Here is a 24700-nt window from a genome sequence, read left to right as displayed (position 1 = left end):
CACTATACTACTATACACTACACTATACACTACACTACTATACACACGACGCTATATACACTATACACTACACTAGTAACTATTTAGCATTTTGTTTACGTGACAAACCCCTTACTAATTGGCTGTGCTGGGTGGTGGAGGGTACGACACATTTCTACCGACGCGCTCAAACCCAAAATCACCTTTATTATGAATGATCGGAGCAGGTCAGCGTTTGGAAAATTTGTTTCGGGCAACACCAAACGGGGCGGACTTGGGTCCTGCAGCCGCGCGGTTTGCGAGACCCCCCCCGTGCCAAAGCTGTCGTGCGCCTCTGTCACCACAAAGTTCCCCCCGGAAGCGGTGCCTGGTTCCCCGAAGTTCGTAAACCGGGTCCCGAAACCCCCCTTGCACGGACGACACGGACGAAAGATTCGGCCACCTTCGTCTCCCCGTTCGCCGATGTTATTACACGCGGGACCAGGTACTCATTTGAGGCTGAGTCGACCTAGGGAGCCCAGGACCGCTTCAGATAATCGTCACTGACGGTGTTGGCCGCGAGCGGGAACCGAGATCCCCCGTGTAGCCTTAACAGACTGTAGGGGCAAGTGCTGTTAGCGAGCAGCACCTATGAAGGCCGGAACGGTACACAAGGAGGTGGGTGGCCAGCACCACGCCCGACCGCCTTTGTTTCCCCAGTAGCGATGTTTACACACCGCACCAGGTACTCATTTGAGGTTGAGTCGACCTAGGGGAGGCCCAGAACGGGTTCAGAAAATCGTCACTGGTGTTGGTCGTGAGCGGGAGTCGAACCCGGGTCGCCGGGTTCATAGCGCAGCGTAGCGCTAACCGCTACACTATCGCTCCCCACAAAGACAGACACACACACACACTTACACACCACAGAAAGACACACACACAGACACACACACACACTTACACACACAGAAAGACACACACAGACACACACACACTTACACACACAGAAAGACACACACACAGACACACTTACACACACAGAAAGACACACTTACACACACAGAAAGACAGACACTTACACACACAGAAAGACACACACACAGACACACACACTTACACACACACTTACACACACAGACACACACTTACACACAGAGAAAGACACACACACAGACACACACACACAGACACACATACAGAAAGACACACACACAGACACACACACACACTTACACACACAGAAAGACACACACACAGACACACACACACTTACACACACACAGACACACACTTACACACAGAGAAAGACACACACACAGACACACACACACAGACACACACACAGAAAGACACACACACACAGACACACACACACACTTACACACACAGAAAGACACACACACACTTACACACACAGAAAGACACACACACACTTACACACACAGAAAGACACACACACACTTACACACACAGAAAGACACACACACACTTACACACACAGAAAGACACACACACACTTACACACACAGAAAGACACACACAGACACACTTACACACACAGAAAGACACACACACAGACACACTTACACACACAGAAAGACACACACACAGACACACTTACACACACAGAAAGACACACACACACACTTACACACACAGAAAGACACACAGACACTTACACACACAGAAAGACACACACACAGACACCACACACAGACACACACACAGACACACACACTTACACACACAGAAAGACACACACACAGACACACACACAGACACACACACAGAAAGACACACAGACACTTACACACACAGGAAGACACACAGACACTTACACACACAGGAAGACACACAGACACTTACACACACAGGAAGACACACAGACACTTACACACACAGGAAGACACACAGACACTTACACACACAGAAAGACACACAGACACTTACACACACAGAAAGACACACACACAGACACACACACAGACACGTTACCTATAATCTGCTGGGGGTGGGGGCGGCAGATCCCCGTTGAAGGCCGGGCCGTGCCCATACCCGGGCGAGCTGTAAGCCGATTGGCCGTCCAGGGGCGGAGGGGGCGGTGCCATGGATGGAGGTACCGGAGAAGTCGTTGGCTCACTGGTCCCAGAGCTGTACACACACACAGTGTATATACACAGTGTACACACACACACAGTGTATATACACAGTGTATACACACACACAGTGTATATACACAGTGTATACACACACACAGTGTATATACACAGTGTATACACACACAGTGTATATACACAGTGTACACACACACACACAGTGTATATACACAGTGTACACACACACACAGTGTATATACACAGTGTACACACACACACAGTGTATATACACAGTGTACACACACACACAGTGTATATACACAGTGTACACACACACACAGTGTATATACACAGTGTACACACACACACAGTGTATATACACAGTGTACACACACACACAGTGTATATACACAGTGTACACACACACACAGTGTATATACACAGTGTACACACACACACAGTGTATATACACAGTGTACACACACACACAGTGTATATACACAGTGTACACACACAGTGTACACACACACACAGTGTACACACACAGTGTACACACACACAGTGTACACACACACAGTGTATATACACACAGTGTATATACACACACACACACAGTGTACACACACAGTGTGTACACACACAGTGTGTACACACACACACACAGTGTGTACACACACAGTGTGTACACACACAGTGTGTACACACACACACACAGTGTACACACACAGTGTGTACACACACAGTGTGTACACACACAGTGTGTGTATACACACACAGTGTGTGTATACACACACAGTGTGTGTACACACACAGTGTGTGTACACACACAGTGTGTGTACACACAGTGTGTGTATACACACACACTGTGTGTACGTACACACACAGTGTGTATACACACACACAGTGTGTACACACACACACAGTGTATACACACACACAGTGTATACACACACACAGTGTATACACACACACAGTGTATACACACACACACAGTGTATACACACACACACAGTGTACACACACACACACAGTGTATACACACACACACAGTGTACACACACACAACAGTGTACACACACACACAGTGTACACACACACACACAGTGTACACACACAGTGTACACACACAGTGTATACACACAGTGTACACACACAGTGTACACACACAGTGTACACACACAGTGTACACACACACACACACAGTGTACACACACACACACACAGTGTACACACACACAGTGTACACACACACAGTGTACACACACACACACACAGTGTACACACACACACAGTGTACACACACACACAGTGTACACACACACACAGTGTACACACACACTGTATACACACACACACTGTATACACACACACAGTGTATGCACACACACACAGTGTATGCACACACACACAGTGTATACACACACACAGTGTATGCACACACACACAGTGTATGCACACACACACAGTGTATGCGTACACACACACAGTGTGTGTGTACACACACACAGTGTTTACACACACACAGTGTATACACACACAGTGTATACACACACACACAGTGTACACAAACACAGTGTACACAAACACAGTGTACACAAACACAGTGTACATACACAGTGTACACACACACAGTGTACACACACACAGTGTATACACATACCAACAGTGTATATATACACACACACACACAAAGTGCATATACACACACACAGTGCACACACACGCAGTGTACACACACACAGTGTACACACACACTGTACACACACACAATGTACACACACACAATGTACACACAGTGTATATATACACACACAGTGTACACACACACAGTGTACACACACACAGTGTACATACACAGTGTTCACACAATGTACATACACAGTGTACACACACACACACAGTATACACACAGTGTACACACACACACACACAATGTACACACACACATGTACACAGTGTATATGTACACACACACAATGTACACACACACACAGTGTACACACACACACAGTGTACACACACACAGTGTACACACACACAGTGTACACACACAGTGTACACATACACACAGTGTACACACATACACAATGTACACGCAGTGTATATATATACACACACACAGTGTACACACACACAGTGTACACACACAGTGTACACACACACACAATGTACACACAGTGTATATATATATACACAGTGTACACACACACACCATGTAAACACACACACAATGTACACGCAGTGTATATATATACACACAGTGTACACACACACAGTGTACACACACACAGTGTACACACACACAGTGTACACACACACAGTGTACACACACACAATGTACACACACAGTGTACAAACAGTGTACACACACACAGTGCTTACAATACTACTACACACACAGTGCTTACAATACTACTACACACACAGTGTACACACACACACAGTGCTTTCAAAACAACTACAGTGTACACACACACGGGGCTTACAATATACTCTCTCATTCCCGCCACACTCTCACACTCCACCCCCCCACTATCTCTCTCACTCCGCCCCCCACTCTCTCTCTCACACTCCGCCCCCCCACTCTCTCTCTCACACTCCGCCCCCCCACTCTCTCTCTCACACTCCACCCCCACTCTCTCACACTCCACCCCCCACTCTCTCTCACACACTCCGCCCCCCACTCTCTCTCTCACACTCCACCCCCCACTCTCTCTCTCACACTCCGCCCCCCCCTCTCTCTCTCACACTCCACCCCCCACTCTCTCTCTCACACTCCACCCCCCACTCTCTCTCTCACACTCCACCCCCCCACTCTCTCTCACACACTCCGCCCCCCCACTCTCTCTCTCACACTCCACCCCCCACTCTCTCTCTCACACTCCGCCCCCCCCTCTCTCTCTCACACTCCACCCCCCCACTCTCTCTCTCACACTCCACCCCCCACTCTCTCTCACACACTCCGCCCCCCCACTCTCTCTCTCTCACTCCGCCCCCCCACTCTCTCTCACACTCCGCCCCCCCACTCTCTCTCACACACTCCGCCCCCCACTCTCTCTCACACACTCCGCCCCCCCACTCTCTCTCTCACTCCCCCCTACTCACACCCCCCCACCCCCCCCCACTCTCTCTCTCACACTCCGCCCCCACTCTCTCTCACACTCCACCCCCCACTCTCTCTCTCACACTCCACCCCCCCACTCTCTCTCACACACTCCACCCCCCCCCCACTCTCTCACTCCGCCCCCCCACTCTCTCTCTCACACACTCCGCCCCCCCACTCTCTCTCTCACACTCCGCCCCCCCACTCTCTCTCACACTCCGCCCCCCCACTCTCTCACACACTCCACCCCCCCACTCTCTCTCTCACACTCCGCCCCCCCACTCTCTCTCTCACACTCCGCCCCCCCACTCTCTCTCTCTCACTCCGCCCCCCCACTCTCTCTCTCACACACTCCGCCCCCCCACTCTCTCTCTCACACTCGCCCCCCCACTCTCTCTCTCACACTCCGCCCCCCCACTCTCTCTCACACTCCACCCCCCACTCTCTCACACACTCCGCCCCCCACTCTCTCTCTCACACTCCGCCCCCCCACTCTCTCTCACACACTCCACCCCCCACTCTCTCTCACACACTCCGCCCCCCACTCTCTCTCTCACACTCCGCCCCCCACTCTCTCTCTCACACTCCGCCCCCCCACTCTCTCTCACACTCCGCCCCCCCACTCTCTCTCACACTCCGCCCCCCCACTCTCTCTCACACTCCGCCCCCCCACTCTCTCTCACACTCCGCCCCCCCACTCTCTCTCACACTCCACCCCCCACTCTCTCTCACACTCCACCCCCCACTCTCTCTCTCACACTCCACCCCCCACTCTCTCTCTCTCACACTCCGCCCCCACTCTCTCTCTCACACTCCGCCCCCCACTCTCTCTCTCAACTCCGCCCCCCACTCTCTCTCACACACTCCGCCCCCCACTCTCTCTCTCACACTCCGCCCCCCCACTCTCTCTCTCACACTCCGCCCCCCCACTCTCTCTCACACACTCCGCCCCCCCCACTCTCTCTCTCACACTCCGCCCCCCCACTCTCTCTCACACACTCCGCCCCCCCACTCTCTCTCACACACTCCGCCCCCCCACTCTCTCTCTCACACTCCGCCCCCCCACTCTCTCTCTCACACTCCGCCCCCCACTCTCTCTCTCTCACTCCGCCCCCCCACTCTCTCTCTCACACGCCGCCCCCCACTCTCTCTCACACACTCCGCCCCCCACTCTCTCTCTCACTCCGCCCCCCACTCTCTCTCTCACACTCCACCCCACTCTCTCTCTCACACTCCGCCCCCCACTCTCTCTCACACACTCCGCCCCCCACTCTCTCTCTCACTCCGCCCCCCACTCTCTCTCTCACACTCCACCCCACTCTCTCTCACACACTCCGCCCCCCCACTCTCTCACACACTCCGCCCCCCCACTCTCTCTCTCACACTCCGCCCCCCCACTCTCTCTCTCACACTCCCCCCTACTCACACCCACCCCCCCACCCCCCCCACTCTCTCTCTCACACTCCACGCCCCCCACTCTCTCTCACACACTCCGCCCCCCCCACTCTCTCTCACACTCCCCCCTACTCACACCCCCCCACGCCCCCCCACTCTCTCTCTCTCACACTCACCCCCCACTCTCTCTCACACACTCCGCCCCCCCACTCTCTCTCTCTCACACCCCCCCACCCCCCCCACTCTCTCTCTCACACTCCACGCCCCCCCACTCTCTCTCTCACACTCCACCCCCCACTCTCTCTCACACACTCCGCCCCCCCACTCTCTCTCTCTCACACCCCCCCACCCCCCCCACTCTCTCTCTCACACTCCACGCCCCCCCACTCTCTCTCTCACACTCCCCCCTATCACACCCACCCCCCCACCCCCCCACTCTCTCTCTCACACTCCGCCCCCCCCACTCTCTCTCACATTCCCCCTACTCACACCCACCCACCCCCCACTCCACGCCCCCACTCTCTCTCTCACACTCCACCCCCCACTCTCTCTCTCACACTCCGCCCCCCACTCTCTCTCACACTCCCCCCTACTCACACCCCCCCACCCCCACTCTCCCCCCACAGACCCCTGCAGCAGCAGCATCTTGCTGTCCGCTATGAACTCCTTCCCCATTTTGAGTCGCTCCCAGTCCTGCCGGCGGTTTTTCGCCTTGCGCACATTACGAATGTCACGGTTGCCCCCAACTTTCCCACGGTCTTTCTGCAATTGGGGAGGGGGTAAGAGGGTTGGGTAGGGTGGGGGGGGGGGTGGGGTGTGGGATGGGGGGGGGGGCGGCCCCCCAAGGGGTGGGGGTGTGGGATGGGGGGGGGGCGGCCCCCCAATTGTGTAGTTGTTGTTTTGGGGGGGGCGGGCAGCCAAGCGAATGGGGTAGCGGTTGTTGGTTAGCGTCGTTCCGTTAAGGCGGTGGCGTGATGCACGTGGGGGTGGGGTGGGGAGAGGTCAGAGGTTACACAGCAGGGGTTAAGAGGTTTGGGGTTCAGAGTTTGCGGGGTTCAGAGTTGGCGGGGTTCAGAGTTGGCGGGGTTCAGAGTTCACGGGGCTCAGAGTTGTTGGCGGGGTTCAGAGTTGTTGGCGGGGTTCAGAGTTGGCGGGGTTCAGAGTTGGCGGGGTTCAGAGTTGTTGGCGGGGTTCAGAGTTGTTGGCGGGGTTCAGAGTTGGCGGGGTTCAGAGTTTGCGGGGTTCAGAGTTGTTGGCGGGGTTCAGAGTTGGCGGGGTTCAGAGTTGGCGGGGTTCAGAGTTGGCGGGGTTCAGAGTTGTTGGCGGGGTTCAGAGTTGTTGGCGGGGTTCAGAGTTGTTGGCGGGGTTCAGAGTTGGCGGGGTTCAGAGTTGTTGGCGGGGTTCAGAGTTGTTGGCGGGGTTCAGAGTTGGCGGGGTTCAGAGTTGGCGGGGTTCAGAGTTGGCGGGGTTCAGAGTTCGCGGGGTTCAGAGTTTGCGGGGTTCAGAGTTGTTGGCGGGGTTCAGAGTTGGCGGGGTTCAGAGTTGTTGGCGGGGTTCAGAGTTGGCGGGGTTCAGAGTTGGCGGGGCTCAGAGTTGGCGGGGTTCAGAGTTGTTGGCGGGGTTCAGAGTTGTTGGCGGGGTTCAGAGTTGGCGGGGTTCAGAGTTGTTGGCGGGGTTCAGAGTTGGCGGGGTTCAGAGTTGGCGGGGTTCAGAGTTGGCGGGGTTCAGAGTTGTTGGCGGGGTTCAGAGTTGTTGGCGGGGTTCAGAGTTGTTGGCGGGGTTCAGAGTTTGCGGGGTTCAGAGTTTGCGGGGTTCAGAATTTGCGGGGCTCAGAGTTGGCGGGGTTCAGAGTTGGCGGGGTTCAGAGTTGGCGGGGTTCAGAGTTCACGGGGCTCAGAGTTGGCGGGGTTCAGAGTTGTTGGCGGGGTTCAGAGTTGGCGGGGTTCAGAGTTGTTGGCGGGGTTCAGAGTTGGCGGGGTTCAGAGTTGGCGGGGCTCAGAGTTGGCGGGGTTCAGATTTGGCGGGGTTCAGCGTTTTAAAAATGGGCTCAGTGTTTTTGTTGTTGTTGTTAGTCGAGGTTCAGCGTTTAAAGGTTCAGAGATAAAACCCAAGGCGGAGCATTCGTTGGGGTTGAAGCCGACGTGAAGCGCGGGGTGGAGGGAGGGTGGGCGGGGGGGGGGGTTAAGATCAGGCGAAGGTTTGGCGATGGTGCCGCACGAGCGGGGAAAGCGAGGGGGCGAGGAGTTCACAACGGGTCACCGGCAATAAAGCGGTCGGGGCACGATGAGGAGGAGGAAGGGGAAGAGGAGAAGGGGAGAGAGAGAGAGAGATGACAGAGGGACAGACACCGCCACCAGTACCCACCTCATTAGAACCCACAACCAGAATCAAACGACCACCACCAACCCAATCAGAAGCCGCGCGTCAATCGACCGCTTGGGACGTGGATGCCCTCAACCACCACAACCGATAAGAGGATGGCACTTTTAAATCGTCGCGATTGATGAACTCATTCCGTTAGAACTGCTTTGCGCGTTTAGATTGCTGTGGTCCTTACCCGGCACCTCCGATCAGCGCGGTTGGCTGCATACAACCACAATCAGTGCGTTACTAGTACAGCACTAACCGCTTGTGTGTTGGAGAGTAAACCCACTACAACATTTACAATCTGAGTACTGAGTACAATCACAATCAGTGCGTTACTAGAACAGCACTAACCGCTTGTGTGTTGGAGAGTAAATCCACAACAACATTTCCAATCTGAGTACTGAGTACAATCACAATCAGTGCGTTACTAGTACAGCACTAGCCGCTTGTGTGTTGGAGAGCCAAATCACAACATTTCCAATCTGAGTACTGAGTACAATCACAATCAGTGCGTTACTAGTACAGCACTAGCCGCTTGTGTGTTGGAGAGCCAAATCACAACATTTCCAATCTGAGTACTGAGTACAATCGCAATCAGTACGTTACTAGTACAGCACTAACCGCTTGTGTGTTGGAGAGCCAAATCACAACATTTCCAATCTGAGTACTGAGTACAATCACAATCAGTACGTTACTAGTACAGCACTAACCGCTTGTGTGTTGAAGAGCCAAATCACAACATTTCCAATCTGAGTACTGAATACAATCACAATCAGTACGTTACTAGTACAGCACTAGCCGCTTGTGTGTTGGAGAGTAAACCCACTACAACATTTACAATTTGAGTACTAAGTACAATCACAATCAGTACGTTACTAGTACAGCACTAGCCGCTTGTGTGTTGGAGAGCCAAATCACAACATTTCCAATCTGAGTACTGAGTACAATCACAATCAGTACGTTACTAGTACAGCACTAGCCGCTTGTGTGTTGGAGAACCAAATCACAACATTTCCAATCTGAGTACTGAGTACAATCACAATCAGTACGTTACTAGTACAGCACTAACCGCTTGTGTGTTGGAGAGCCAAATCACAACATTTCCAATCTGAGTACTGAGTACAATCACAATTAGTACGTTACTAGTACAGCACTAGCCGCTTGTGTGTTGGAGAACCAAATCCCAACATTTCCAATCTGAGTACTGAGTACAATCACAATCAGTACGTTACTAGTACAGCACTAACCGCTTGTGTGTTGGAGAGCCAAATCACAACATTTCCAATCTGAGTACTGAGTACAATCGCAATCAGTACGTTACTAGTACAACACTAACCGCTTGTGTGTTGGAGAGTAAACCCACTACAACATTTACAATCTGAGTACTGAGTACAATCACAATCAGTGCGTTACTAGTACAGCACTAGCCGCTTGTGTGTTGGAGAGTAAACCCACTACAACATTTACAATCTGAGTACTGAGTACAATCACAATCAGTACGTTACTAGTACAGCACTAACCGCTTGTGTGTTGGAGAGCCAAATCACAACATTTCCAATCTGAGTACTGAGTACAATCACAATCAGTACCTTACTAGTATAGTACTAACCAGTTGTGTGTTGGAGAGTAAATCCACAACAACATTCACAATCTGAGTACTGAGTACAATCACAATCAGTACGTTACTAGTACAGCACTAACCGCTTGTGTGTTGGAGAGCCAAATCACAACATTTCCAATCTGAGTACTGAGTACAATCACAATCAGTGCGTTACTAGTACAGCACTAGCCGCTTGTGTGTTGGAGAGTAAACCCACTACAACATTTACAATTTGAGTACTGAGTACAATCACAATCAGTACGTTACTAGCACAGCACTAACCGCTTGCGTGTTGGAGAGTAAATCCACAACGACATTCACCATCTAAGTCCCGTGACGCTTCGCCAGTAATTACAACCAGAATCATCAGGCGACAGCCAGATCTGTGTGGAGAAATCCTCCCGTTTCGCTCCTTAAATCGAGGGGTAAAGACGTCACGACGTCCCTTGTGGGTCCTCCACGTGCCAAGTTAGGGTGGCGAGTTTTAAACGACACATTTATATATTTACGCGATCAAACCCACAACACCCCTCCCCACCCCCCCGGCCTGTATTATGGATGATGCTGTTCACGAAAGCCTGCTAAGTGTTTGTTAAACTAAACCAACAAGCAGTTCCAAAGAAGGCGAGTTTTCAATCTGGATTTAAAAAGCGCGTCGCATCCCAGCGGCTGCCCAAGACTGACCCCGTGACGGCGTGGGCAAGGCCTGCTTCACGCAGCAAACGGATTCGCGCCACGGACAGAAATCGAGGAACGAATTCGCAAGGGTCGGTCGGACAGAGAGAGAGAGAGAGAGGTTAGGATTCAGCACCACCACCAGCAGCACCACCACCAGCAGCACCACCACCAGCACCTGTACACAGGCCTGTGGAGAAGGGGGGGAGGGGGGGGGGAGATGTAGATGATGCCGCGGGGGTGCAAGACAGCGGTGGGAAGGAGCGCCAGTATGTCTGTGCGCACGGATCTACGTTGAACTTCTCGAGCGCTGCTGTGCAGCCAACCGTGGAAACTGGAGATGCCGCGGCGGGGGTGGCGGTGGTGAGGAGAAGAAGTGATGAACTGCCCCAGAGTTTGCCTGCGTGTCGCCACGTCGCGACGAGTCGGGGGAGCTACATTGAGCCTCGACGTAAACCCACGTTGGATTGTGTGTGCACATGGGTTTTCCTATGCGAGTCCGTGTGTCTAACCGAATCTAGGAGTCTTGTTCTACGGGTCTCCGTGCGAGTCTCGGTCTCTGTGGAGTGGGTCTCTGTGCGAGTCTACGGGTCTCTGTGCGAGTCTACGGGTCTCTGTGCGAGTCTACGGGTCTCTGAGTGAGTCTACGGGTCTCCGTGCGAGTCTACGGGTCTCCGTGCGAGTCTACAGGTCTCCGTGCGAGTCTACGGGTCTCCGTGCGAGCCTATGGGTCTCTGTGCGAGTCTACGAGTCTCCGTGCGAGTCTACGGGTCTCTGTGCGAGTCTACGGGTCTCTGTGTGGGTCTATGGGTCTGTGTGTTTGTCTATGGCTTTCTGTACGAGTCGTTGGGTATCTTTGCGCTCTCTATGGGTCTCTGTGAGCCTATGGGTCTCTGCGAGCCTATGGGTTTATGCGAGTCTACGGGTCTCTGTGCAAGTCTTTGTGCGAGTTTATGGATCTCTGTGTGAGCCTATGGGTCTACGAGTCTATGGGTCTACGAGTCTATGGGTCTCTGCGAGCCTATGGGTCTCTGTGAGCCTATGGCTCTCTGCGAGCCTATGGGTCTCTGCGAGCCTATGGGTTTATGCGAGTCTATGAGACCGACTGCCTCTCTCTGTGTTAAGTATGCTACGTTGTCATAGCTCAAGCGCACGCGCACAAGCCAGACGCACACGCTAGGGGGCACAAATGGGCACGCCATCTAACGCACGCACACAATCCTTTTAGCACGCTTTGCGCGCACGGCCTAGCAACGTGCACATTCACGCCCTCCTCCTCCTCCTCCTCTCTCTCTCTCTGCCCCCCCGCCCTCCCATCGCTCCCCGACGTAGCGGCAGTGACCTAGTCTCGGACGTGTGCGAGCCCGATCGGCGGAAATGGCTGGCGCCACCCCTCCCCCACGAGGGGGCCAGGGGGAGGAGCCCCCCCCCGCCGGCCCCCCCCTCCGCAGCGAACTCCTTCCCCTTGGCCAGGAGCTCCCACTCCTTGCGGCGGTCGCGGGGAGGCCGAACCACCACGGCCACGCTCCGCTCCTCGGGACGCTTCTACAGCGCCGGGTGGGGGGGAGGGAGTGGTGGTGGTGGTGTGTAGCACACACACGTCAGTGGTGGTGGTTTAGTGGTGGTGGTGTTGGTGGTGTTGGTGTTAGTGGTGGTGTTAGTGGTGGTGGTGGTGTTAGTGGTGGTGGTGTGTAGCACACACACGTCAGTGGTGGTGGTAGTGGTGGTGGTGTTGGTGGTGTTGGTGTTAGTGGTGGTGTTAGTGGTGGTGGTGGTGTTAGTGGTGGTGGTGTGTAGCACACACACGTCAGTGGTGGTGTTAGTGGTGGTGGTGGTGTTAGTGGTGGTGGTGTGTAGCACACGCACGTCAGTGGTGGTGGTGTTAGTGGTGGTGTTAGTGGTAGTGGTGTTAGTGGTGTTGTTAGTGGTGGTGGTGTTAGTGGTGGTGTTAGTGGTGGTGGTGTTAGTGGTGGTGGTGTTAGTGGTGGTGTTAGTGGTGGTGGTGTTGGTAGTGTTAGTGGTAGTGTTAGTGGTGGTGTGTAGCACACACACATCAGTGGTGGTGGTAGTGGTGGTGGTGTTGGTGGTGGTGTTAGTGGTGGTGGTGTTAGTGGTGGTGTGTAGCACACACACGTCAGTGGTGGTGGTAGTGGTGGTGGTGTTAGTGGTGGTGGTGTTAGTGGTGATGGTGTTGGTGTTAGTGGTGGTGGTGTTAGTGGTGATACTAGCGGTGGTGGTGGTGTTAGTGGTGATACTAGCAGTGGTGGTGGTGTTAGTGGTGGTGGTGTTAGTAGTGATACTAGCGGTGGTGGTGGTGTTAGTGGTGGTGTTAGTGTTGATACTAGTGGTGGTGGTGTTAGTGGTGGTGGTGGTGTTAGTGGTGGTGGTGTTAGTGGTGATACTAGTGGTGGTGGTGTTGGTGGTGGTGGTAAAGGCAGTGGTGGTGGTGGTGATATCAGTGATAGTGATGTCAGTGGTGGTGTTGGTGGTGGTGATATCAGTGATAGTGATGTCAGTGGTGGTGTTGGTGGTGGTGATATCAGTGACAGTGATGTCAGTGGTGGTGTTGGTGGTGGTGATAACAGTGACAGTGATGTCAGTGGTGGTGTTGGTGGTGGTGATATCAGTGACAGTGATGTCAGTGGTGGTGTTGGTGGTGGTGATAACAGTGACAGTGATGTCAGTGGTGGTGTTGGTGGTGGTGATATCAGTGACAGTGATGTCAGTGGTGGTGTTGGTGGTGGTGATATCAGTGATAGTGATGTCAGTGGTGGTGTTGGTGGTGGTGATATCAGTGACAGTGATGTCAGTGGTGGTGTTGGTGGTGGTGATATCAGTGACAGTGATGTCAGTGGTGGTGTTGGTGGTGGTGATAACAGTGACAGTGATGTCAGTGGTGGTGTTGGTGGTGGTGCTCATGAGGATATGCCGAAGACTTTCAAGCTGCCAACGATGCGTGCATGAAGCACTTCTTTCGTAGCCAGCCGTGCCAATCATGATAATCGCAGGTGCGCGGGTGGAGGGGAACAAACAACAAAAAGCAGTTCTGAAGAAAAATCAGTTTCAAATTTAGCTCCAATATGAGAAGGAAGAGAGCGTTCCAGACAGCGCGTCCGAAAGGGCGGTGGCCGCCACAGACTTTGTTTCATGGTCAGCCAGAAGCGGCCGCCGCCGCTGCTGCTGCTGCTGCTGCGAGGACGACCGGCCGGGGGTTTGCGTCACGGTGGTTTGTGTGCGCAGTGACAGAGATCGACGAGGTTTTGTGGTTCATCTCGTGGCGAGCGCTCTCTCTCTCTGTGTGTGTGTGTGTGGTGAGCACGCTCTGTGTGTGTGTGTGTGTAGAGCGAGCTCTCTGTGTGTGTGTGGCGAGCTCTCTCTGTGTGTGTGTGTGGTGAGCGCTCTCTCTCTGTGTGTGTGTGTGTGGTGAGCTCTCTGTGTGTGTGGTGAGCTCTCTCTGTGTGTGTGTGTGTGGCGAGCGCTCTCTGTCTGTGTGTGTGTGTGGTGAGCACGCTCTGTGTGTGTGTAGAGCGCTCTCTCTGTGTGTGTGTAGCTCTCTCTGTGTGTGTGTGTAGCTCTCTCTGTGTGTGTGTGTAGCTCTCTCTGTGTGTGTGTGTAGCTCTCTGTGTGTGTGTGTAGCGAGCTCTCTCTCTGTGTGTGTGTGGCGAGCGCTCTCTGTGTGTGTGTGTGGTGAGCTCTCTCACTCTCTCTGTGTGTGTGTGTAGCGAGCTCTGTGTGTGTGTGTAGCGAGCTCTCTCTCTCTGTGTGTGTAGCGAGCGCTCTCTCTCTCTCTGTGTGTGTGGTGAGCGCTCTCTCTCTCTCTCTGTGTGTGTGGCGAGCACTCTCTGTGTGTGTGTGTAGAGCTCTCTCTCTCTGTGTGTGTGTGTGTAGCTCTCTCTGTCTGTGTGTGTGTGTAGCTCTCTCTGTGTGTGTGTGGTGAGCTCTCTCTCTCTCTGTGTGTGTGTAGCGAGCTCTCTGTGTGTGTGTGTAGCGAGCTCTGTGTGTGTGTGTGTGTAGCGAGCTCTCTCTCTCTGTGTGTGTAGCGAGCGCTCTCTCTCTCTCTGTGTGTGTGTGGCGAGCGCTCTCTCTCTCTCTCTGTGTGTGTGTGGCGAGCACGCTCTGTGTGTGTGTGTAGAGCTCTCTCTCTCTGTGTGTGTGTGTAGCTCTCTCTGTCTGTGTGTGTGTGTGTGTAGCTCTCTCTCTGTGTGTGTGTGTGTAGCGAGCGCTCTCTCTCTCTCTGTGTGTGTGTGGTGAGCGCTCTGTGTGTGTGTGTGGCGAGCGCTCTGTGTGTGTGTGTGTGTGTAGCGAGCTCTCTCTCTCTGTGTGTGTGGCGAGCTCTCTGTGTGTGTGTAGCGAGCGCTCTCTCTCTCTGTGTGTGTGTGTGGTGAGCGCTCTCTCTGTGTGTGTGTGTGTGTGGCGAGCACTCTCTCTCTGTGTGTGTGTGGTGAGCTCTCTCTCTCTCTGTGTGTAGTGAGCGCTGTGTGTGTGTAGCGAGCGCGCTCTCTGTGTGTGTGTGTAGCGAGCTCTCTCTCTGTGTGTGTGGCGAGCTCTCTGTGTGTGTGTAGCGAGCGCTCTCTCTCTCTCTGTGTGTGTGTAGCGAGCGCTCTCTCTGTGTGTGTGTGTGTGGCGAGCTCTCTCTGGTGCTGATGACGGCGATAATGGTAAAGTTGCCGATGGTGGTGATGGTGCTGATGTTGATGATGGTGGTGATGGTGCTGATGACGGTGATGGTGGTGACGGTGCTGATGGTGCTGATGGTGGTGATGGTGGTGATAGTGATGATGGTGGTGATGTTGGTGGTGGTGATGGTGCTGATGTTGGTGCTGATGTTGGTGATGTTGGTGCTGATGTTGGTGATGTTGGTGGTGGTGGTGGTGATGGTGATGTTGGTGGTGATGTTGGTGGTGGTGATGTTGGTGGTGATGTTGGTGGTGATGTTGCTGATGTTGGTGATGATGCTGATGTTGGTGGTGATGTTGGTGTTGGTGGTGTTGGTGGTGATGGTGTTGGTGGTGATGTTGGTGATGGTGCTGATGTTGGTGGTGGTGCTGATGTTGGTGGTGATATTGGTGTTGGTGGTGTTGGTGGTGATGTTGGTGATGGTGGTGTTGGTGGTGATGTTGGTGATGGTGCTGATGTTGGTGGTGATGGTGATGTTGGTGATGGTGCTGATGGACCTTCTGTCGTCTCTTCTCCTTGCGTTTGTCCTCCGTGTCCTGCAGCATCTTCTCCTTCCAGAGGTCAAAGAAGTAGGAAGGGTCCGTGTAGAACTTCAACCCGTCCTTCCCATCGTCACTACACATCATCACCATCACAGTCAACATCTCCATCGCCTCCGTCACCACCATCATCATCACCACCATCACCGTCGTCGTTGTTAACATCATCACCATCACAGTCAACATCTCCATCACCTCCGTCACCACCATCATCATCACCACCATCACCGTCGTCGTCACTACACATCATCACCATCACAGTCAACATCTCCATCACCTCCGTCGCCTCCATCGTCGTCGTCAACATCGTTAACATCATCACCATGCCAACGTCACCATCACAGTCAACATCTCCATCACCACCGTCACCTCCATCGTCATCACCACCATCACCGTCGTCGTCGTTAACATCATCACCATCACAGTCAACATCTCCATCACCTCCGTCGCCTACATCGTCGTCGTCAACATCGTTAACATCGTCACTACACATCATCACCATCACAGTCAACATCTCCATCACCTCCGTCACCACCATCATCATCACCACCATCACCGTCGTCGTCGTTAACATCATCACCATCACCAACATCATCATCACCACCATCGCCACCATCGTCGTCGTCAACATCGTTAACATCATCACCATGCCAACATCACCATCACCATCATCTCCATCACCACCGTCACCACCACCATCATCGCCGTTGACATCACCAACAACGTTATCACTACTAAGACAAAGATGCCCCGTATAGCCTCACGAGGCTGTGGGGACAAGTGGTGTTAGCGAGGAGCACCTATGAAGGCTGGAACGGTACACGAGGATGTGGAATGGCCGGTGCCACGCCCGGCCGACTTTGTCTCACTAGGGGAGATGTTTACACTCCGCACCAAGTACTCACTTGTGGCTGAGTCGACCTAGGGGAGGCCCAGGACCGGTGAGTCGCTCACCGGTAGGGAGACAGGATGGAGAGTGGAGGAGGCTTGTCACTGTGGTTGTAGCTGTCGCCTGGTTGGGTGAGTGGCCGGGTGAGTGGCCGGGTGAGTGGCCGGGTGACTGGCTGGGTGACTGGCTGGGTGACTGGCCGGGTGAGTGGCCGGGTGAGTGGCTGGGAGAGTGACCGGCTGGGTGACCGGCTGGGTGAGTGGCCGGGTGAGTGGCCGGGTGAGTGGCCGGGTGAGTGGCCGGGTGAGTGGCCGGGTGAGTGGCCGGGTGAGTGGCCGGGTGAGTAGCTGGGCGAGTGACTGGCTGAGTGGCTGGGTGAGTGGCTGGCTAAGTGGCTGAGTGAGTGGCTGAGTGAGTGGCTGGGTGAGTGACTGGCTGGGGGAGTAGCCGGGTGAGTGGCTGGGTGAGTGACTGGTTGAGTGGCTGGGTGAGTGGCTGGCTGAGTGGCTGGCTGAGTGGCTGGGTGAGTGGCTCACCGGTAACGGGACAAGATGGAGAGTGGAGGAGGCTTGTCACTGTGGTTGTAGCCGTCTCCTGGCTGGGTGAGTGGCTGGGTGAGTGGCTGGGTGAGTGGCTGGGTGAGTGGCTGGGTGAGTGGCTGGCTGAGTGGCTGGCTGAGTGGCTGGGTGAGTGACTGGCCGGGTGAGTAGCCGGGTGAGTGGCCGGGTGAGTGACTGGCTTGTTGAGTGGCTGGGTGAGTGGCTGGGTGAGTGGCTGGGTTAGTAGCTGGGTGAGTAGCTGGGTGAGTGGCTGGGTGAGTGACTGGCTGAGTGGCTGGGTGAGTCGCTCACCGGTTGGGAGACAGGATGGAGAGTGGAGGAGGCTTGTCACTGTGGTTGTAGCTGTCGCCTGGTTGGGTGAGTGGCCGGGTGAGTGGCCGGGTGAGTGACCGGGTGAGTGGCCGGGTGAGTGGCCGGGTGAGTGGCCGGGTGAGTGGCCGGGTGAGTGGCCGGGTGAGTGGCTGGGTGAGTGGCTGGGTGAGTGGCTGGCTGAGTGACTGGCTGAGTGACTGGCTGAGTGACTGGCTGAGTGGCTGGGTGAGTAGCTGGGCGAGTGGCTGGGTGAATGACTGGCTGAGTGGCTGGGTGAGTGGCTGGGTGAGTAGCTCACTGGTAAGGGGAGAAGATGGAGAGTGGAGGAGGCTTGTCACTGTGGTTGTAGCTGTCGCCTGGTTAGGTGAGTGGCCGGGTGAGTGGCCGGGTGAGTGGCCGGGCGAGTGGCCGGGTGAGTGGCCGGGTGAGTGGCCGGGTGAGTGGCCGGGTGAGTGGCCGGGTGAGTGGCCGGGCGAGTGACTGGCTGGGTGAGTGACTGGCTGAGTGGCTGGGTGAGTGGCTGGCTAAGTGGCTGGGTGAGTGGCTGGGTGAGTGGCTGGGTGAGTGACTGGCTGGGTGAGTGGCTGGGTGAGTCGCTCACCGGTAAGGGGAAAGGATGGAGAGTGGAGGAGGCTTGTCACTGTGGTTGTAGCCATCTCCTGGCTGGGTGAGTGGCTGGGTGAGTGGTTGGGTGAGTGGCTGGGTAAGTGGCTGTCTGAGTGGCTGGCTGAGTCGCTGGGTGAGTGGCTGGGTGAGTGGCTGGGTGAGTGGCTGGGTGAGTGACTGGCGGGTGAGTGACTGGCTTGTTGAGTGGCGGGGTGAGTGGCTGGGTGAGTGGCTGGGTGAGTGGCTGGGTTAGTAGCTGGGTGAGTAGCTGGGTGAGTGGCTGGGTGAGTGGCTGGGTGAGTGGCTGGGTGAGTAGCCGGGTAAGTGGCTGGGTGAGTGGCTGGGTGAGTGACTGGCTGAGTGGCTGGGTGAGTAGCTCACCGGTAAGGGGACAGGATGGAGAGTGGAGGAGGCTTGTCACTGTGGTTGTAGCTGTCGCCTGGTTGGGTGAATGGCCGGGTGAGTGGCCGGGTGAATGGCCGGGTGAGTGGCCTGGTGAGTGGCCGGGTGAGTGGCCGGGCGAGTGGCCGGGCGAGTGGCCGGGCGAGTGGCCGGGCGAGTGGCCGGGCGGGTGACCGGCCGGGTGAGCGGCCGGGTGAGCGGCCGGGTGAGCGGCCGGGTGAGTGGCCGGGTGAGTGGCCGGGTGAGTGGCCGGGTGTGTGGCCGGGTGAGTGGCCGGGTGAGTGGCCGGGTGAGTGGCTGGCTGAGTGGCTGGCTGAGTGGCTGGCTGAGTGGCTGGCTGAGTGACTGGCGGGTGAGTAGCCGGGTGAGTGGCTGGGTGAGTGACTGGCTTGTTGAGTGGCTGGGTGAGTGGCTGGGTGAGAGGCTGGATTAGTAGCTGGGTGAGTGGCTGGGTTAGTAGCTGGGTGAGTGGCTGGGTGAGTGGCTGGGCGAATGACTGGCTTGTTGAGTGGCTGGGTGAGTGGCTGGGTGAGTGGCTGGGTGAGAGGCTGGATTAGTAGCTGGGTTAGTAGCTGGGTGAGTAGCTGGCTGAGTGGCTGGGTGAGTAGCCAGGTGAGTGGCTGGGTGAGTGACTGGGTGAGTAGCTGGGTGAGTGACTGGCTGAGTGGCTGGGTGAGTAGCCGGGTGAGTGGCTGGGTGAGTGACTGGCTGAGTGGCTGGGTGAGTGGCTGGGTGAGTGGCTCACCGGTAAGGGGACAGGATGGAGAGTGGAGGAGGCTTGTCACTGTGGTTGTAGCTGTCGCCTGGTTGGGTGAGTGGCTGGGTGAGTGGCTGGGTGAGTGGCTGGGTGAGTGGCTGGGTGAGTGGCTGGCTGAGTGGCTGGCTGAGTGGCTGGGTGAGTGGCTCACCGGTAAGGGGACAGGATGGAGAGTGGAGGAGGCTTGTCACTGTGGTTGTAGCTGTGGCCTGGTTGGGTGAGTGGCTGGGTGAGTGGCTGGGTTAGTAGCTAGGTGAGTGGCTGGGTGAGTAGCCGGGTGAGTGGCTGGGTGAGTGACTGGCTGAGTGGCTGGGCGAGTGGCTGGGTGAGTAACTCACCAGTAAGGGGACAGGATGGAGAGTGAAGGAGGCTTGTCACTGTGGTTGTAGCTGTCGCCTGGCTGGGTGAGTGGCTGGCTGAGTGGCTGGGTGAGTGGCTCACCGGTAAGGGGACAGGATGGAGAGTGGAGGAGGCTTGTCACTGTGGTTGTAGGTGTCTCGAAGCGGCAGTGGGAAGCTGTCACGTGACACCACCTGCTGGTCCTGCACCGTGGAGCTGTGGAACGCCTTGGTAAGGTTGATGTCCTGCAGGGAGACTGCACACACGGACACAAGTGGGTGAGAGTGGGTGGTGAGGGTGAGTGGTAAGTGAGTTATGAGTGGTGAGTGAGTTATGAGTGGCGTGAGTGAGAGGTGAGCGAGCAGTGAGTGAGAGCGAGTGGCAAGTGAGAGCGAGCGGTGAGTGGCGAGTGAGTGGTGAGTGAGAGCGAGCGGTGAGTGGCGATTGAGTGGTGAGTGGCTTGAGTGAGTGGTGAGTGGCGCGAGTGAGTGGTGAGCGAGTGGTCAGTGAGAGCGAGTGGTGATTGAGAGCGAGTGGCGAGTGAGTGGTGAGCGAGCAGTGAGAGCGAGCGGTGAGTGAGAGCGAGTGGCGTGAGTGGTGAGCGGTTGGTGAGTGGCGTGAGTGGTGAGTGAGAGCGAGCGGTGAGTGAGAGCGAGTGGCGTGAGTGGTGAGCGGTTGGTGAGTGGCGTGAGTGGTGAGTGAGTGGTGAGTGAGAGCGAGCGGTGAGTGAGAGCGAGTGGCGTGAGTGGTGAGCGAGTGGTGAGTGGCGTGAGTGGTGAGCGAGTGGTGAGTGAGCGGTAAGTGAGAGTGAATGGTGAGCGAGTGGTAAGTGAGAGTGAGTGGTGAGTGGTGAGCGAGCGGAGGGCCTCACCCTCCTCCACACTGGAGTCGAGGGAGGTGACGCGCAGGGAGAGGCGGTCGATCCGATCCTGCAGGGCGATGGAGCGGAGGCAGAAGCCACTCGTCTCCCGGATGAGCTCCCCAAACACATCCTCCGCATGCTTGCCTGGACACGCGGGGACACACACGGGGAGATACAAGGGGAGATACAAGGGGAGACACACACGGGGAGACACAGATGGGGTGACACGGGGAGACACACGGGGAGACACGCGGGGAGACACGCGGGGAGACACGCGGGGAGACACGCGGGGAGACACACGGGGAGACACACGGGGAGACACAAGGGGAGACACACGGGGAGACACACGGGGAGACACAAGGGGAGACACACGGGGAGACACACGGGGAGACACACACGACAGGAAGAGACCAAGGAGACAGAGACACATGGAGACATGGGGACACTGAACCACCGACCACTGAGACCCCGGCCTAAACACAGGCATCACGGGGGGGGTGGGGGGTGGAGTGACATCCGTCTTGCTGTGCGCGTGAGGCGAGCGTGTGTGTGGGCGAGCGTGTGTGGGGGCGAGTGTGTGTGGGCGAGCGAGCGTGTGTGGACGAGCGTGTGTGGACGAGTGAGCGTGGGGCGAGCGTGTGTGGGCGAGCGTGTGCGGGCGAGCGTGCGTGGACGAGCGTGTGGACGACCGTGTGTGGGGCGACCGTGTGGGGCGAGCGTGTGGGGCGAGCGTGTGTAGGCGAACGCGTGTGGACGAGCGTGTGTGGACGAGCATGGACGAGCGTGTGTGTGGGCGAGCGTGTGTGGGCGAGCATGCGTGAACGAGCATTCGTGGGCGAGCGAGCGTGTGTGGGCGAGTGTGTGTGGGCGTGCGTGTGTGGGCGAGTGTGTGGACGAGTGTGTGTGTGGACGAGTGTGTGTGTGGACGAGTGTGTGTGTGGACGAGTGTGTGTGTGGACGAGTGTGTGTGTGGACGAGTGTGTGCGTGGACGAGTGTGGGCGTGGACGAGTGTGGGCGTGCGTGGGCGAGCGTGCGTGGGCGAGCGAGCGTGTGTGGGCGAGCGAGCGTGTGTGTGTGTGGGCGAGCGTGTGTGTGTGGGCGAGCGAGCGTGTGTGTGTGTGTGTGTGGGCGAGCGTGTGTGTGTGTGTGTGCGAGCGTGTGTGTGTGTGGGCGAGCGTGTGTGTGGGCGAGCGAGCGTGTGTGTGTGTGTGGGCGAGCGTGTGTGGACGAGTGTGCGTGTGTGTGTGGGCGAGCGTGTGTGTGGGCGAGCGAGCGTGTGTGTGTGTTGTGTGTGTGTGTGTGTGCGAGCGAGTGTGGCCCTCACTGAGGCTGCCGAGCTGCCGGATGATGTCCGAGAGGGTGACGTTGGTCACGCACTCGAGCTCGTTCTTGACGCTGGGTGGCAGTGCCCGACGACACAGATACACGGGCTCGATGCTGCGCTTCACCAGAGGCATTGTGCACCTAACGCACGCACACACGCACGCACGCACAAATGTCGCCCGTGTAAGCCTTTAATATTAACGATACAACTTTGAATTTCGCACAGCAGCGTCGTCCACGCCAACAGCATCCCACGATGCCGCAAGCTAATTACACACAAAGACCAAATCCCAAATACGCGGGTGGCTACGCGTGGCACGGGACAGGTCTGAGAGCAAAGTAAAACTAGATTTTATTCGAGCCGGTCAGGCCCAGCGGGCCATGCAGCTCTTTCTAAGAAGCAACCTGGCGGAAAAAAAAACACATGATAAGCTCAACGAAGCGGCATTATCATCACCTGGACATTTACAGCAGCAGGCAAATAGATGCTAAACCGCGTGGCGATGTTGATTCTAAAACGTGGAGGGGAAAAATAACGGGGGGGGGGGGGGGGAAATCCACGCGACCACGGGGGGTGGGGGAGAGAGAGACACGCAAACTCCAAATATACAGCAGCAGGCATCGTCAGGAGTCGGGATCGAACCCACGACCTCCTGCACACCGGGCGAGGAAGTTAAAATCTCATAGCCACCGTGATGACGATCAGAGAGAGAGAGAGATGCAGACTCCAAATATACAGCAGCAGGCATCGTCAGGAGTCGGGATCGAACCCACGACCTCCTGCACACCGGGCGAGGAAGTTAACATCTCCCAGCCACCGTGATGACGATCAGAGAGAGAGAGACGCAGACTCCAAATATACAGCAGCAGGCATCGTCAGGAGTCGGGATCGAACCCACGACCTCCTGCGCACCGGGCGAGGAAGTTCAAATCTCCCAGCCACCGTGATGACGATCAGAGAGAGACACGCAAACTCCAAATCTACAGCAGCAGCAGCTGGCATCGTCAGGAGTCGGGATCGAACCCACGACCTCCTGCGCACCGGGCGAGGAAGTTAACATCTCCCAGCCACCCCCCCCCCTCTATGTATGTACGTTGACTTATTTCACGGCGTACGTGGCCGACCGTGCCCAAGCGTGGGCGCCTCTTCCTCTTTCCGTGTCCTCGAAGCGGTTTTTGTTCCCGTTTCCATTCGCGGCATCGGCGCGTCGCAGCGCGGAGTCCGCGAGGGCCGACAAGACAACCGCCCTCTCGGGGAACAAGTGAATTCGCGGGCGTCTCCCTCCACGCAATCCGTCCGTCTCGCCACGTTTAGAGCACTACGGCAATCCTCGCTCGTCCCCAATCAGCCGCGGGGCGCGCACGCCGGACGCGCAAAATTGGGCAGCGTTGCTTCAAGAGACGGAACAAACTCAGGGGATCGGTTTCGACACGAGAGTCGTCCCTCTGCACGGCCACCCGGCCACGCACCCACACAGCCAGCCACTCAGGAACCACCCAGCCAGCCACCCAGCCAGACAGCCAGCAAGTCACCCAGCCAGCCAGCCACCCACCCAGCCAGCCAGTCACCCAGCCAGCCACCCACCCAGCCAGCCACCCAGCCAGCCACCCAGCCAGCCACTCAGGAACCACCCAGCCAGCCACCCAGCCAGCCAGCCACCCAGCCAGCCAGCCAGCCACCCACCCAGTCACCCAGCCAGCCACTCAGGAACCACCCACCCAGCCAGCCACCCACCCAGCCAGCCACCCAGCCAGCCACTCAGGAACCACCCAGCCAGCCAGCCACCCACCCAGCCAGCCAGTCACCCAGCCAGCCACTCAGGAACCACCCAGCCAGCCAGCCACCCACCCAGCCAGCCAGTCACCCAGCCAGCCACTCAGGAACCACCCACCCAGCCAGCCACCCACCCAGCCAACCACCCAGCCAGCCACCCACCCAGCCACAGAGCCACCCACCCAGCCAGCCACCCAGCCACCCAGGACCCACCCAGCCACAGAGCCAGCCAGCCAGTGAGGCACCCAGGACCCACCCAGCCAGCCAACCAACCACCTGCCCAGCAAGGGGTAGCGTGGACTGAATTCCAGAACCACTCGGGAGCGACGTTGGCCTACTCTTCCATGCCTCTCGGCAAGAGGCGGGGGGAGTTGCCCATCGGTGTCAAATCTACAGCACGCGCATTGTACAGACAGTACGCACACTGTATAGACAGTACACCTACTGTACAGACAGTACCATACC

General features: G+C 56.4%; 1 pseudogene; it reads right to left on the bottom strand.

Moving 5' to 3' along the window:
* Positions 1-24700, bottom strand: part of LOC142906510 (actin-binding protein WASF3-like) — a 37237-nt pseudogene that overhangs the window by 10685 nt on the left and 1852 nt on the right.

This window comes from Petromyzon marinus, chromosome 66 (genome assembly GCF_048934315.1).
Source record: "Petromyzon marinus isolate PM22_M1 ecotype Great Lakes invasive population chromosome 66, UKy_Petmar_22M1.pri1.0, whole genome shotgun sequence".
Taxonomy (NCBI): domain Eukaryota; kingdom Metazoa; phylum Chordata; class Hyperoartia; order Petromyzontiformes; family Petromyzontidae; genus Petromyzon; species Petromyzon marinus.
The sequence above is the reverse complement of the archived record's forward strand: the minus strand, read 5'-3'. Positions and strand labels throughout refer to the sequence as shown.